The following is an 18858-nucleotide window of genomic DNA, read 5'->3' as shown; positions in this document are numbered from 1 at the left end:
CATTCCGAACGGCCTAAATTTATTCTGTTAACAAGGATTATGCACAATCAACATAGTAACCACCTTGCACTAAATCTTTGTGCAATTAGTTAATATTGTTAGCGCCATAGTTTGTAGTAAGATTTATTTTACAAAAACATTATTCTCATTTACAAAATATTTTAATTTGTAACTTTTCATTCTTCCATATACAATTACAATATATAATACAATATACAAATAATTTACAATAGTATATATAAAACAATGTTATGATGTATAAATATGTATGTATTTTCATATTTTTAATGTAGCTTAAGTTTTAACGTTATTAAAGCTCTATTGTCAAAGAATGTAGGTACGGTGCATGTCAAATGCGTAGTAGCGTGTATAATGATATTATTAATCTATTGTATTTTAAACATTATTATAAATTACAATATTACTTTTCTGCATATAAATTTTGACGATGCATTTAGACCATAAATTATCTATATTTATTAAAGGGGAAGGTTCTCAGGATAACCAACAAACCATCGAAGTAACTTGGTTAAAGATCTCTCAAAATACCAGTGTTGCTGTTCTAACAATACAATATTTAAGACTAACTCCAACTATTTCTAATAATAAAAAACAATAGTATTAGTAGATATTTACTTGAAGTCATTTTGTTAGAAAAAGAAATTATATTATCCTTTGTAATGGATTTATAAATAAACTAATTGCTTGATTGTAGAATTGCTCTACCTGCAGAAATATATAGTTTTAGTAAATAACGTCACCTACATATATTTCCACTAACACATTGCAATAATTCCAGCAAAGTGGCCGATAGTTAACAGCGCTTACTAGTTGAGTGGTCCGTCGAACAAACTCGCACTATAAGTCTTCCTATTTACTACTCTCTCTTGGAAACCTTTAAGTAAAGGAAACTTACGATATTCTGATGAGGAAGAAAGCTTCCCTTTTTTATTCCTGAGTGAAAAAGCATTAATTTTATATTATACCGATAAAAATGAAGTTAGAAGTCCTAACTACACAAGCACTCCGCTGGAAAGCCATAGAGTAAGAGTACGGATTCTATTGTAATGGAGAAAAAATCCAGTTTACAAATCCTACCATTCTTCGGATTTATATTTTTTTCTTATAAAATGTAGTTTGTAATACTAGATTGATGTTGAAATGATACGTTGTTCTGTCCAATATTATGTTTTGTAATATATTATGACGTTTTTATCAAAAAGACAATATTCTCAATTCACATAATGAGTGAGTGTGCTCTATAAAAAGTATATCAATTATTGTTTTATGTTGTAAATCATTTATATTTATTATTTAATATACATAAAAAAAATATTATCCAAATTAATATAAAAAGCTCAATTATAATCGTAAAATTAAAAAGAAAATTACTAAAACCTAAGAGATAGTTAAATATTACGATATGTAATATGATTATAAATAAGTATATAAATATTATTTGCCATAAATAAATACCTACGTCCTGAAAACTATGCACCTGAAACATCCCTTTGACTAATTTGCAGACAAACAAACTTCTGATATAGTCTAGTCGATAATTAACTAGCATTAGCAATTTCTCTTGAATGCCCAGATTCTTGAATATCAATCACATACCATGTAGAACTGGTGTCGCACCAAACAAATAACTTTGATGACAATGGATTCCATAATCCCTCAGTTTCACTTGTCTAACAATTTAATACTGTATTTGCTAGTACTATTTCTTCAAACAACTAAATTAAAATCTTCACTATTAACTATAATTTAACTAATTCGTTGCTTAGTAATTAACTACCAACAAATTATAATTAAATATTCGTATACACGTTAATAACGACACGCGGACAGATTAGGTACGAAAAAACGTTTTCAATAACAAAATACGTATAGAAACTCAATAGAAACTCAATAAGACGAGTGAATTCATTCAGGGCTCGATGTGTACTAATAATATAATTGTGACATTCCATATCATATCGTTCTGAAAACATAAAAGCGCGAAATTTGGCCGTTTGAGCCCATAGCGTTGTGTAGGGAAAGTGAGCTCAGCTAGGATGCATCCGGTGCATAGGGTGCGTATCGTTCAAGGTCGCGCCTCCCTGTTGCGCGTGGCGCGCCGCCGCCCCCTTCCCATCCCGTCCCGTCCCGTCGCGGCAACTACATCTCTCGAACACTGCTTCTACCTGTTACCTTTATAACTAGTCGAACACGCGGTGCGAGACACAACGTAACTCGCTTCCCGCTATCGACACTTCAACTCTAGCCGCGTTAACATAAACTTGTTACGTTGTGGTCCTTAAAAAAATAAATTATGAAGCCCAAACAGCCAGTGGAGGCGGCTTCTTGGCCGGACTGCTGCGTAACAATGTAAATTTATTAATTTTCGAAATATTTGTGCAGTATATATTTATCTATTATTTAATTTTCCATTTTTCACGATCATACCATTAAATCTTTTTTTGGCTTTTTTAATTATAAAATGAGAAATTTATCAATTCTTGTGATATTTACGTGCAATTTTGATATTATTACGAATCAAATTTTTGTGATACTTAAAAATTATAAAAATCAGTATAAATTATAGTGAGTAGTAAATATTACATTCAAAAAGTTAATAGTTTGAGTGAATAAAACTAAAAAGGTAGGGATTATTATCTAAACCAAGTCGCAAAAGGGTTGTACGAAAACTAATAAAGTAGTTTAGTAGTAAAAATATAGCAATATTTATAAACTATTTTTCGTAAAAATCTCATTAAACTTAATATTTATTACAATCTGGTCGTTATTAAATTTGTTGCATTTTAAAAAATGTCTTATTGTTTTATTGTAGGTAATATAATATTTTTTATGATATATTAATACTACTTTCTAGGTAATTTAAGTACAATTTGATATTATTTTTATTATTTAATTTAAAGTGATAAACAAAAGAAAGTAACAAATTAAATTTGATTAATAGACGGTGTAAAAAGATATTTAGTCTTTTTCTTTTATTTTTCATAATCATGCAGATATTTTTATATAAAATGCGGCGTCATTTATTTTTAACTTTCCGTCTTTTTATTCAGAATATACATAAAAATATAAACAGGATCATTAATTAATAACTAAATTTCGTAAATAGTTTCCAATGCCGCAAATAACTATTTTTCACTCAACACAACAAGAAGATTTTGACAAATATTTTATGACAAAATATTCGCTAAAATGATTAAAGATTCTCTTTGCAATCACTAGGAGTTTCTCCATGACATCAATTTTAGTATTAAAACAAATAAAAATTTGATCATAATAAATTTAATATTATTTTATCATTCCTACATTTATAATTTTAATATGTCATACAAGTAAAACGTCATATTCATATATCTACTCATATTCGTAGGAACAGACACATTTGTATAAATTGTTAGACAATTATTATTATATTTTGTAGTCTTCTATTTAAACAAATTTGTTTTAAATTTTGAATTACTACTTCTCTACTTGTTATTATTTTACTGTTTTTAACTGTCTTATTATTTGTATTTTATATTTTATGAATAATTTATATCATAGTAAAAGGTAAATTTAAGTCAGAAATAAACTATTGTGACAGAATATATATATATGTTTGTGCGTATTTCAGTTTGATTATACCATATTTTTTTTATTTATTGCATTAATGTGTCTTTTCAACTTCAAGTGTAGTCGGCTTCTGAAATATATAAAATAATAGTTACCATGATGATACGGCATTGCAAAAATGTTTTACCATTTACTTGAACTAAAATGAGTAATACACTAATTTCAAAAAATATATTCTAGCGTTCTATTTGAAGTTGTAACAAGTATTAACAACTTTAAGGAAACATAATTAGTCTGAAAGTTTACGTAATATTGAATTTAAGAAACTGACTGTAACTACCAGTCACCTTAAGTTATTGATGCACATTTCATTAGATAGTTTTTGTTTAATATATATATTCAATTTTTGTTTAATATATATGTTTAATTTATATAAATAAGATATCTAAATGTATATATGTATACTTTGATTTTAAATATTTTGCTTTTCCGGCATTTACTTTTATCTTTCTTTTCCGGCATCAAGCTACAAGAAAGCTACATGCAGTGAAGAGCCGAACGATCAGAGACGTAGTAAGTATTTAACATTATTGACATTTTATCTTTTTGTTATCATGTCAGAATGTGTAAAACTGGTCAAAGACAGTTTCCAATGCGGGAAACAGCAATCATTTTTAAAATGACTAAGAAAACTCCATTATATCGGTGGAATGAGACTTTGTACAACGTTATGTGTGTCCTGCCCTAAGCAGTTTGGTTTATTTTGGAATGGAAAGTGTAATTATCATCATCAGCCTACTGCAATCTGCTGGGCCTAGTGCTCTCACAAGGCACGAGCACGATCATTAGCCTTTCTAGTAAAGTTATTACGCGCAACTCTACGTATGTTGACATTGTATGTAGCTAAGGAGTGAAGGTATAATATGATATTTAAATTCTTGGATACGACGATCTCAGGTATAACCAATGTGGCAGCAAACTTTGCTACGACAATTGGTATAAGCGACAGTTACAAACACAACAATCAACGATTATGCCGTCAACTTGTATTCTAATCTTTTAAAAGAAATATTTAACAAACGTACATATTTGTAACATAAATGGAAGTCAACCGATCACGTAGCGCGTATGAATGGTAATAAATAGACAAAGAAGGATACTACTTGTACAAGTCAGGACTGCACAATAAAAGAAATAGAGGAAGACCAAAAGGACAGCCTAGATGAGGTTAGGTTAAAATTGAGCTCTGACTTGTTCGATTCCTGTAAATTTCGGTATATATATTAAGATAGCCACATACATTACTTGGTCTATAACTGAGTGTTTCAAGCTACCCCATCTTGTATTAGAGACGTGATAGTAGTACTCTTTCTAATATATATAACGCCTTTGTAAGAAGGCTTTTATATGGTTAATTTTTAATTTTAGTATGGTTTTAACAATATTCTAACACCGTACTATCAGTCGACAGTTAAAATCATTGAAATAATGTCATCAGTGAAATGTGTCATATGAAAAGCAGTATAAAGTTAGAATTAAATCGTTTCGATTAGGTTTAGGTGTACCTTAGAAATTGATGGTTAACTAAAAATTTATAATTACTGATGCATCAATTATATTGATCGTTAAGTCTTTATGTAAAGATATTGTTCCATTTTCTGTAACAAAAACAAGTTCTAACGTCTAAAATATTCCCCAGTTTTCTCTGTAATTATAAATACTGATTTATTTTTATTGTCCCTAATTCCCTAAGTCCCTGTTCATGTCCCTAATTGTATAATAATAATAATAATCTTAGGACAATTTAAACATCGCCGTCTAGTCCCAAGTTAAGATAGCTAAATCTTAGCTTGGGTCTAGCTTGTGTTATGGGTGCTAGACAACTGATATTAATATATAGACATTTTTTTGGTAAATATATACATATTATACATAGAAAACAGACTAATACAAACAATCATACATCGGAAGTAAGGTGGTGTGCTAAACCGCTAGACCACTGAGGCCGCCAAATATATGTTTTAAAACCTTAATTTTACAGTCTGTATAATCTTACATCAAAGCAAATTGAGTTTCTAGTCCATTTAGTTCTACTGAAACTCTATTCCGACGGTTATTCCACCAGAAAACATATTATATATAAATAAATGGTTACACAAGTATATTCATAAATATTTCTAATTTATATTAGGTGACCCAACAGATGTTTTCCTGTTGTGAACCCTCAAGTATAACGAGCGAATTTAATATAATCGTAAAATTTTCTGAAATTATCAAATTTTGTTTAATTATACGTTATGTTAGAATCTTCTACAAAGTATTAGAAAAATGTAACTACAATAAATACAAAAAATCGACAAAATCTGATCTACCATTTCAGAGCAAACAACTCTTATTATTTTTTTGCTGTAAGTACAGTATATACTTCTATATGAATTATTTACAAAACTTGTTAATATGAAATTACAAATGGACACTTAAATTTTATTATTCAAAAGTCGCATAAAGAACAGCCAATATAAACCTCAATCGGTCCTTCTTTTTTGTGAAATATTTGAAACTTGGTAAACGTCTACTGGATTTGAATTTAGTTATAATGTGTGTCACGAACTGAAAATGACAATGGCAAATAAATTTATTTATTTTTTTATTCTTTATTGAATAAATATACAAAATGATTATATACAATGTGCACATTTATGAATAATATAATTGGTTCCAAAGGCTAATTGGAGTAACTATAATGAGTTAGACATATAGCCTGAAAATTTGTCGATCATCATTAGGATTATTGTAAATTTTATAATGAACTAACAAATAACATAAATTCTGACCGACACAAAAAAAAACTGCATTCCAATTTACAACTGACCCGACGCCCCGGCGACGAAAATATAAAACCAAATTAGTCCGAGAGACAGTTATAATCTCTCGCCTGTCGCGTTGAACTCAAATATACGCAGAGAAGTGTAGGCATATCAAAAGTTGCATTCACCTCTATGACGCCTGGAGTTTGAAGTTCGAGAGTATACAATAACTCTGATCAATCTCTATATTACATTTAGTTATGTCATAGTAGAATTATTAACAAAGGTTATAATAGTATATCTTTCAAGTATATCCCCTATCCTGATAATTAGTAATTAATAGACAAACTTCATCTATCATTATACATTTTATATGTTCTATTTCTTGCAATGTAGTGAATTTCCTCTTCAAATTTCCATTTCATAATTTTGTACACAAACCTCCACAAAGGCAAAATGTTTAATTATTAGGAAATTAATCGTAGTATATTTAATTATCAATAATCAATGGGCGGGGGTAGTAGCGTTCTCTAAATTGAACATGACAATTTGGATTCAATACAGAATTCAGATAGTCATTCAAAATCCACTGTCACGTGTAATATTCAGGCTAACTAAGAGCCACGCTGCAGTCTGTGTCATTAATTTATTACTGAACACATAATGAAATATTGTACAAAGAGAATCGTAATCAATTGTTATGTGGGTGGGCAAACCTTTTGTGCTTATATTATAGTAGCGGCACAGCAAGGGTCACTCTGTAGTAAAGATAATTTAATTAATCAATTAATGTCTGCCTTTACTGATTGTATGCGTTACATTCACGGCCAGTGTGAAGCGTCCACTTGGATATTGGCCGTGAAAGTAATGCAGATGTTTGTACTGTTATCATAGCGTTATTGTAACAATATTGTACATACATTATAATTAATTAATTATTCATAGAAAATAATACAGTAGCGATGATCAACACATATAAGGCATATGGTGATGCTTTTTTTTTATGGATAATAATGGAACGGTGCACCCATCTACGCTGACGGTTTACGCTAGTGAGATTGCATTTCGTGGTTTGATGGTGGCCTAGTAGCCTCTTAGCTTGGGACTAGATGGCGCTGTATAATTTGTCCTCATTATTATTACTATTTTCTATTAACGACATTATGTTATATGCAATACTTGATATTCCACATTTCATGCAAATGCAAAGAGCATTCCGTCGTCTATTTGAATCGGATTTTTTTCATTTTTTATCGGTGTGAAATACAAATTGAGACATAAAATTATTTTTATATATCTAAAACTGGTTTCATATTTATGATATTTTTGGTAAAAAGTCGGGTTTGCTAAACCACTAGACTACAACGCTCTTATATGTCGGCGTAGGAGGTTTAGGAGTTTAGTACATCTTTAGTTCCTCGCAAGGAACAAATATTCGCATTCTTGAGAATTTTGGTTTGTATCGTTATGGGTGTTCTTATGTACATTATACACGTATATAAGTATTAATATCAGTTGTCTATTACTTATACACACAAGTTCTACTTAGCATAGAAGGCATTACGTGAATTGTCCAGGGATATTATAATTATTATTTCAGCTTAAATTGTAGGATGAGAGAAGGCAGTGAGGTAAAGGCCACATATGATGACATGATACTGTGGTGGTGTTTATGTATATAGCCGATGCGACGGTTACTACTTATTATCAGATCATCAGTTGTGAGAGTATTTCAAGCCATTCTTCCTTCTTATAAACAATTTATCGAATTCTCTCGTCTTTTAAATGAATAGGATATAAAAATAGTGAATAAGACATAAAAACACAGGTCGCTGGTTCAGATCCGGCTCGAAGGACCAATGTTGAGAGCGTGGACTGTAGAAAAAATTATACAAAATTTAAATATATAATTAGTTTGGTCCAGCAAAGGTGTTTTTATCACATCAGTAACCTACAGTCCACGCTCTCAAATTGCACTTACACTGAGCAACATAAAGCGTCTGTTAGACAAGACTGTGGGAACCAGTTAGTTTAAAAGGAATACAATGGTGCCACCCTCTAGCACTTATTCCATGGTATTACCATAGATATAAACATAAAATGATTATTTGATGCTAGCAACACACATTACTAATTTATTTATTTACTTAGGTCACTCCAAGCAACTTAATATTACTTATATAATAATATTGGCCCATATTAACCGGAAAAACTAACTTATTTATAAAATAATAATTTCTACTGGCCTAAAGGATTATGGCACTCTGGCATGGTAGATCTGGTGGTGTATCGGCTCTACCAGGCCAGAGTGCCATAATCTTTTAGGCCAGTAGTTTTCCGTATGTAAGAAGGTGGCCACAATGGCTATGAAGCTCATCCTCACACTCAGATTACTATTGATCCGAATATAGTCCCATATATCCTACCTACAGATTGTAAATTTGACTTAAAATTGATGGAGATATTAAGTAAATATACAGCAGTAAATATAATTAAATTTAAAAATTTTTCGGTAGTATTTATATTTCAGTTACAGTTGCACGTAAATAACTGTTATGTAGCAACAAGAACACATATTTTAAATGTGATGGATTATACTTTTAATTCTAAAACCAATGTGCCTCTAATACCCTTAATCCATTACAACGAATAGTCTTCATATAAATAATATAAAACAATACAAAGAAGAGTAGAATAAAAGTAAACAAAAGCAGCAATAAACAATTCCAAAATTAAATCTATTAAAACACTAGTCATTAATACAATTGGACTGAAATCATTTGTTACGCATACATGCGTACACAAAGTAATGGAATATCAATTATTTTTTACATTCCATTATTTGGGCTTGCGCATTTTAGTTAGGTCTTAGTTTTGCCTGTGAAAGATAATTCTCGCAACCTATATTTCGGTACTTAAAAACTGTTGCACAATTTAAAAATTCTTTAATTTATATGTACGTAGGCAGTATATGTATATATTGTTCAAATCCGGGCAGATAAAGTATATTTTTAATTATATCACTAACTCTACTCGTAACTCTAAATAACCAAAATCAAAATCTATTATCAGACAAATACATTGCCATTATTTTCCTTAAAAAAATAATGATTAATATTTCTATATTCAATGTGTATATATATAAGTTATACAGTTATGTTATACATATATACACAATATATACATATTACTTCTAAATTAAATATACTTTCCATTATAAAACTAAACTATACTAAAACCATACCAAAAGTATATATATATATATATGAGTATATAATATAAATGAACGACTGACTGTCTATTCCGCTACGCAGGTTCAGTTCTAGACGGGATGCAATACTGGTCGGGTTAGCGCCCTACATACCTTGACCCAATTTCTAACCTTGACAGAGCAATCTTGCAGGTGCCCCAGGTGGAGAGGGAAATCGACGACAAGAAAACACTGCTGCATGTATATGGAGAGTTTTGTTGTTGTCGATTTTATATATTTACATCCACATTTCTACTAATGCGACTGTGTGTCTGTTTATCTAGCTGTTTGTTACAACAGCTAAAGTGATCCTAATGTAATCTAACATGAAGGTAGACTGTATTACGAGAAAATAAATAGGAAATAGGTTTTTCCCTAATTAATTTTTAAAGAATCTGCCAGGAGTGAAATAATAATAAATAAAAATAGTTGAAAGTTTGTGCAGATAACTTTGAAAGACATACTATTGTTTTACAACTGCTTTTTTATTTCGTCAATAGCAATAAAATAAATATTTGTTAAATGCATCCAAGACAGTAATGACCATTCCATTGTAAAATGCAGTTATGGTGTTATTGCTGTCAATAATGTATTGATAACTAGTGTGTGAATTACAGGTTGGTGGTAGATGCAGGTTGCCATAAATTGATAGTTATTAACGTTGTTACTCTGTTGATGTTGCAATTACATATAAATATATAATGAATGAATTAGTTATTTTCTAGGACACCCGGTAAATAGTCAACCGTTACACATATCACAATTATAATTATGCGCTAGAATTTGGCATTCAAAACTTTACGAAAATAAATACTTATTTACAAAACTACAAATTATGTCGTGATTCGGAAAATAGTATATAATAATGTCAGTATTCAATGAGTATATATAAAAACAAAATAACAAACATTGAGCAAGACTTAGTCATAATTCTTTTGTCATATAATTTGAATTCCGTAGAAAAGTATATTTCCTCTATATTTTAAATTTACATTAATTGTTACAAATTCATTAATATCTTGCAGGAGCTTTTTGAAAGTGAATTAAATTTGAGAGATTAAGATCTTTCATAGAGTCTAATTCTATTTAGTTTTACTGACAAGTTCTAAAAGTTTTTTTAAGCGGGTGTATAGAAATAACTAGCCAATTTATGGGAGCACATCATAGACAAAGTGCCTGTTTCATATTTATTTTCGAACAATACTAAGATATTTTTAACGAATACAAATATTTCAAATATGTACTTTGAGAGTTAAAGTAATACATAAGTATAGTTTGTTAAAGAGATGCCTATAAGAAACTATTGGGTCGGCATCACAAATATCACATTTCTTCTGTATTATGTTAAGACGATTTAATATGGAATTTCTCCACAAAATAAGTCCTTATCTAAGAGCAGATGCTACAAATCCGTAAAAAGCTAAAAGGACAGTTTTTTGATCACTGATTAGTCTGAGACGGTATAAAGCGAATACGAATTTGTGTATCTTAATACAGACAGAATCAATATTTTGTTTCTATATTAAATATGGATCTAGTATTGTAAAGAGATTCGCCGTGTATATTCTGTAAGATACTCGTTGCTAAACTATATAGGTAGTTTGTGTGACTTTCCATTTTTATTGTAAAATTGGATTATTTTACATTTCTGTACATTTACAGGTTAGTTATTAGATGCCAATCATTCGACTACATCCCTAATTATGTCACTGACTTCTATTTGGCTGCAGTCAATTATTTGGTATCTTGTCTATAATAATTATCATCAACAAATAATTGTAATGAACATTTATTGCTAATGTACAGTAAAATAACAGAGAACCCAGATTACTGCCTTGTGATACACCAATCTGATTTAATATTAGGCATGAGCGGTTTACTGTATATTCAGATGATCTACCTATTCTATTAATGTTCACACTTTGAGTTCTGTTACTTAAGTAACCAATAGTCCAACCCAAAGCTTTACCACGGAATCTGTACAGGTCCAGCTTTGATTACAGAGTTTCATGGCAGACACTAAGCCTTTACTCTCATCAAATAAAACGCAGTTACAAGTTTCTATACACGTAGCTTTAATGTTTGCAGAGCATAAAAATTTATTCTTATGAGTTGTTACCTCCGTATCACCAATTTAAGCCATTTGCTTCGTATAAAGCTGTATATCGGTAGAAAGGTCAGTGAAGGTATAGGCTATGATGGCATGAGACCTTATACCACCACAATAACAACGATACATATGGTATCAAATAATCACATGATGGAACGACGTCTGTTCTTTTAAAGTATTAAAATTTTATTATAGTTTGCCATTCGTTATTTAATAAAACTTAAGATAATAAATACTGTTGTCCCGTAACACGTTAGTTAATTCATTAAGAAGTTACAGTCACGAATCCATTATTAAATAAAGTGATATAGTAATTGGTGATCAATATTGCAGTGTAAAGTGGTATTATGGCAAATTAATTACGCCGCCAGTACAAATTGATGCTTATTAGTGTTGCCTGTTATTTTATTGCTTACTAAATATATTCAAGAGTCTGATTGTCTTGATTACATCATATTCGAGTGCTTTATATTTTCTCAAGAGACTATAGTTTGGGGTTTTTGACGTTTTACCGTCATATGGACCGTTTGCTTGTCTTGTATAAATATGATAAGTACAAACCAAACAAAATTTATATATATATGTATATATATTATTACAGGTATTAATCTTTACAATATATATATATATATATATATTTGCAAAGATTAATACCTGCGACCATCAGTAGTGAAATAGTATGCTTAAATGCTAATTTACATTAACACATGTCGTTATTCTGTAAATATGTATGTAAATGTAAATTAAATGTACAAAATACTAATGTATACCCACGATTGCCTTTGCTATTTTTAGAATAAAGACAGATTATGTCAGTCCTCGTTTATCCTCATAAGGTCCATTCAGCCATTTAATCATATAACAAAACGTAACAAACATTCAGACAAATAAACAGACACAGTCGCATTTACTGTTGGAGTGTGAATGTAAATAGTATATGCAGTGTTTTGTTGTCGTCGCTTTCCCTCTTCACCTGTCGCGCCTGTAGAATTGCTCTCTCAAGGTTAGAAATTGGGTCAAGGTATGTAGGGCGCTAACCCGACCCGCACTGCATCCCGCCTAGAACAACATGCCTTTTAACTATGGCTGGAATTTCATTTTTAATTGTTTATAATGTACACACTCATGTGTCCACAATGTACAGTTTGGCACAACGGCTTGATTTACAATATTCATCAGCTAGGTATGCTAGACTAGTACTCGTCATACGGGACTTCCTGCCCAACCTCTTCTAGCGCTACCGTATAGACGGAACTATACCCGACCCGCATCCTATATGAACCGACGTCCCTCAAGGCGCCGCCTTCTTCCCGTTGCTTTACATAAATTAAATACCTATATTTTCTAAACTCGAAACACCATAATAGCAGTTTATATCTGCCAAGTCCCGCCAACAATGGTCAAACGATTTAAAAACCGTTCTCATACTGGACGAGTGGTTCCCTCGATGACGGAAAATATCCATTTCGAAAAAAGTACAGCAGTCTACTTTAGCAGGAAACATGGGACATTCCCATCCCGTGGGTTTATCACACGAAATACCACGGACACATTAGTCAGAAAACTAACATCTTTTGATTTGGATCATATTTCAAATGAGTTCGTAATCGAACCGCCTTTCAAAAGAAGGGAGATAAATTATTAATAGATAACTACAGACCTGTAGCACTTTTACCTATTTTTTCTAAAATTTTTGAGCGAGCAATGTACAAACGAATTGACCAATTTCTAAACAAATTTGTCGTTATAAAATCAGAGCAAAACGGGTTTAGGAAAAATAAATCAACTACTCTGGCAATATTTAAGCTGATAAATCAGTAACAAGAGGTTTAGACACGAGTGTTCCAGTGGTTGTGCTATTTTTTGATTTGAGCAAGGCTTTCGATTTTGTAAGTCATGATAAGTTGTTGAACAAATTATGCAAATACGGAAGAGGTACGACAAATAACTGGTTCAAAACTTACTTAAAGAATAGATATCAATGTACAGAAATAACAAAAATTATTAATAATACAAATAAAATAAAATTCAAATCAGCTTACAGGAAAAATTAAAATGAAACCTCAAGGCAGCATCTTAGCTCCATTATTATTTTCAATATACATAAATGACTTACCAGATTGTACACTACATGAACCAATACTTTTTGCTGACGACACGACAATTATAATTAAGGGACATAATAAAGAAACTTTCGAATTAGAAATTAATAATACAATAAAGACAATTGTAGCATGGCTAAATGAAAACAATATGACTGTCAATTTTGAGAAAACAAAATATATGCAATTTTGTACCACTAAAGCCATCCCTCTAAAATTAGATATTAAATTCAATGATAAACAGATAGAAGAAGTGTCATCTATTAAATTCCTTGGCGTATGGTTGGTTCAAAATTTTAATTGGAATAAATTAAATCGATTCGGTTTCGCCTTACGACGTCTTAAAGAAGTTGCATCACTGGAAGTAGCGTTAAATGCGTATTACGGGTATGTCACATCAACACTACAGTATGGTCTAATGCTATGGGGAAATGGAACAAACACAAATAAAGTCTTTAAAATTCAGAAAAAAATGCATTAGGGCTATGTGCGGACTCCACTATAGAGACTCGTGCAAACCACTATTTAAAAAACATAGATTAATGACCTTAACTGGAATGTACATTAAACAAATAGTGTTATTTGTAATTCAAAATCCAGATATATTTCCTAAAAATAAAGAAATGAGCCAAAGAAGTCAAAGATCTAGAGTAGGAACGAAGCTGTACATAGATGGAACGAAATTAAGTATGGTCAAAAATAATGTCTTCCATATGGCGATAAAAATTTATAATAAAATACCAGATGATATAAAGACACTTCCACGAGGACCATTGACATATAAATTAAATAGTTGGTTACTCGACAAATGTTTTTACTCCGTAAACGAGTTTTTAAATTAATAATAATGTAATAATAATAATATGTATTTATAATTCTCTGATGACAATTGATTTAATAATTAAATAATATTTATATATTTTGCAGGCATATGAGGCAAAACATAATGGGACATTATATTACAATAACAACCAATGTAAACCTATGTTTAGTGCAAATAAATTTGATTTGATTTGTGCTACTACGGCTCTTTGGCTCCACCCTTTCTTATAGAAGGATAGACATGTTAACGTTCTCGCCGGAGAAGACTACGACCTCAACCACACCATGTATTTATATCAGTTGTCTAGTACCCCTAACACAAATGCTGGTCCGAGATATTTAAAAAAAAACAGTCTACCGTAAAACAGACCCCATCAACAAGTACAATGTAAGAATAAATATAAATTAAGTTGCACAATAAAATGGCACGATCAAACAAACAATTGCTCACTTTTTACAGACGGAACCTTCTAACTTTGTCTGCGTTGAGGAGGCAATAAATAATTTAGTATTGAATATTTGTTGGAATACAACCTGCCGTCTGGCGTCTCTTCGTGTAACTTTACTAATAAGTTTGATGCAGTTACTGATTACTATGCTACGGTGCACACAATTCCAAGTTACATCGTTAAAAATTGTCACTGTATCACTTAGAAAACTTGGACTCAAGCATACAATTGAAATGTACATTCGACTTTTAATAATGATTTACCTGTATCTAAACTAACGTCGTAACGAGGAAACTTTGGAAGTTTTTTGTAATGAATAGTAGAGTCACCGGATATAGGATGGGTATATCCTATAAGATAAGGTACATTTAAGTAAATATTATACATTAAAAGTAATTTTGAATTGCCATCAATGTCTATATAATGTTTACAACATATCCATATTTATTTCATTTAATTATACATTAATTGGCAGTGGGAAAAGTATCAGTTAATAGTCCATCCTATAGCTAAAGTAATTGTATAATAATAAACTATAATTATATTTGATTCTCTTAGCGTGGCGTTTGAACAAACAAGAACTATAATTAGAAAAATTTTAAATTTAGTTTTAAATCAGAAAACTTTAAACTATTTCTTTTCTGATTTAAAGCTAAATTATAGATTTATTCCGAAGAAATTTTCATTTGCCACCACAACATGTATACGCTATAGATATATACAAAAATTTACCTCCTAGCAAAAGTTAATGAAAAAGATGATTGATTTATTTCATCTCTACAGCGTTAAATGATGTTTCCAAATATATACATATATATGCAAAAAAAAAACATATAACTCGCAGGGGTATACAATTGGGTTTACAAATTGGGTATACAATTAATATATGTAATTAATTTTTATTAATGTGTATCATATACATTGGCAATATATTTTATAGTTATAGTATTTTTTATTTTATCGTATCTACTGATGAAATTAAAAATCAGCGGCAATTTCTCATAGTATTATCATTTAGAAAGAAAAGAAAAGAAAAGAAAGAAAATTGTTTAATTGGTACACAGAAAATAATTTTTAAAATTAAGTTTACATTTTATATTAATAATTAGAGTACTATATTACATTACATATTAATAATTAGAGTTTATATTATATTAATAATTAGAGTAATATTTATGTCATAACGCTTGTGTTTACACAAGCGTTATTAATTAATATTTATATTATTTTATTTGTTTAATTATATTGGTTTGTTTCTATTGTAATAGCACTCTATAAATATATATTTTTCTCTTCTTTCTTATTTTCGACTTTTCAACTTTTTAAGACTATTTCTTACTTCTATACAATATACATATGTAATACACTCTAAGTACGATACAATATCCATAGGATACATCGTATTATACAACTGCAGTATATAATACTATTTTATCTTATTCGACGGATAGTTTAGAAAGGAGGAATAAAATTTATTTTACAGCAATGTAACATTGTATTCAACTGCCCGAGGCTTTGACACCTGCATTATCCTCTTTCCTACAATTGTCATTTATACCAGTGTCTATCAACAAAACATTGCATTGCATTGTATAAAACAATTTAACGCAGTTCACTCAAAAGCTCTACTTATAACTTATGTTATTGCCGTTTTAACAAGTTTAAATTAATTTTTTATATGAGATAAAACACGTTTTGTATAAGAATGAATTTTATCCATATACTTATTTGAAAGCTATTGTAAGCCAAAGCTAAGCCGCATGTAAGCTAACCGGTACTGATCCTTAGAACTGGACTATGTATGGACCAGCGTAAGGTAATAAAATAAAGTATTGAAGAAATGGTGATCCTTTGTTCCAATTATGAAGATACCTTCTAGTAAAATGAAGAAAGCAACGGTCACCCACAGAATAAATAGCTCACAATTTTAAGTATTATATGATATATTAGGTTCTATATTTACCGATTGTATTATTGTCATAACTGAATTACCGAAATTTATGTCTGTAGGTTTAACTTATGTGGCAGCAAAATATCAAAATATCGAAAGTCCGGAGGAGTAGCGGCCAATAACATTTCCTACAATATAATTCTCATAAAATTAACATTCATTTAGATTGAAACAATATAATGGCTTAAGAACCAAAAGTATACAGGAAGAATCAGTAGGGGTGTAAAGAACAATTAATTATAGACTCGACTGTACTTAAACGAGCTAACAAAAATTATAGAAACATTCATTTTATTAAAACATGTTCTAAAATTTTTTACAATTAATCACAATCTAATTCGATTTCTGGAACACACTATGGCCAATTGGAAAACAATACTTACATTAACATTAAATAATAGCTCCGTTACTACTAATAAAACATATAGGTAATGGCATTTTACATCTCCTTAGTCCTCTGTGGTTTAGCCTCTAAATATTTCTTAATTTCATAGTGAATACACTTGAACATACTAATATAACTCATTTGATATATGTAGACGACATAAAATTGAATTCTAAGACGAAATATTTGAAACAATTTATTGATTCAACAAACAATTTTTTAGTGCTATTCACATGAGTTTTGGATTCGATAAATATTAAACGCTGCATGTCAGGGAGGGGAATAATAAAGAAAATAAGAAAGATGCGTGTTTAATGAAGATGAAGAAGCAATACATTGTTATGAAATATACAAATATTTAAGAATACAACAATCTAAAAATATACATCACACTAAAATAGTAAAAGAACTAAAAAAGATTTAACTACACTTAACTCTAAAAATCATTTAAAAACTATGTGAATAACGTGAGCACTGGTTTTACGTATGTGTTATACGCAATAGCAGTGTTCATGTTTTTATTTGGATTATGTGGTATATTGGTAATAATTAAGTGGACAATGATTGATAACAAACATTTAGAAATTGATACAAGAACCATGTTGATACGACACAATTATTTACATACAAATTCAGCAATACAGATAATGACAATTAAAAAATCTAGTTTTGTCCTTTCAAGCTTGTCTTTACTAGCTACGGGTATTATTGGATAAGAATAAAAAAAAATCGTATATTAAATATACCGTAATCTGTCAGTTGGATACAGCACCTATATTGTAGACTTTCGTCATTAAACTGCTAGAAACTACCACTCAAACTGCATATTGAATGCAAACATGTAATTCCCTTTCAGATCCCTGAAACTCGGTATACCTGTATAGTTTGTTATAAACAAGCTAACGATTAGCTAAGTTGTTGAGTTGTAAACAAGTACCAATTAAACTTTCATATGTATACATCATATTAGCAAATAAGAGAATATTATATAATATTATAAAGACATTATTGTATTATTGTTAGATATATTTCATAGATTCATGAGATTAAATTAAGTTTATTCTCCTTCCTGCTAGGTATTAGTTGTGTAAACTTCATTATCGAGAGATTGTCGGTATATTATGGCACAGTTTAAGTTTTGGCAGATATCCAACAAAAATCTAAGCAGTACAACGACAGATCGACTAAGAGCATGTAACATCAGTATCGGAAATAGGCTTTACAAATTTACATATGCTACTGTGTAATGAGAAAAAGCGCCTGTCTGTTTTCTTTTGTATAATAAACAAAGATAGATAAAAGATATCATTCGTAACTAGATTTTGCAGACAAATAAAATTCTTCTATTAATTTTTTAATTTATTCTATTGTTAAACGACTTCTGGATATCCGTTAATTTCATTTGTTCATAA

The sequence above is a fragment of the Achroia grisella genome, unplaced genomic scaffold, assembly GCF_030625045.1.
Source record: "Achroia grisella isolate CSIRO2021 unplaced genomic scaffold, CSIRO_AGI_Agris_v1 utg874, whole genome shotgun sequence".
Lineage (NCBI taxonomy): Eukaryota > Metazoa > Arthropoda > Insecta > Lepidoptera > Pyralidae > Achroia > Achroia grisella.
Note: the sequence above shows the minus strand (reverse complement) of the source record.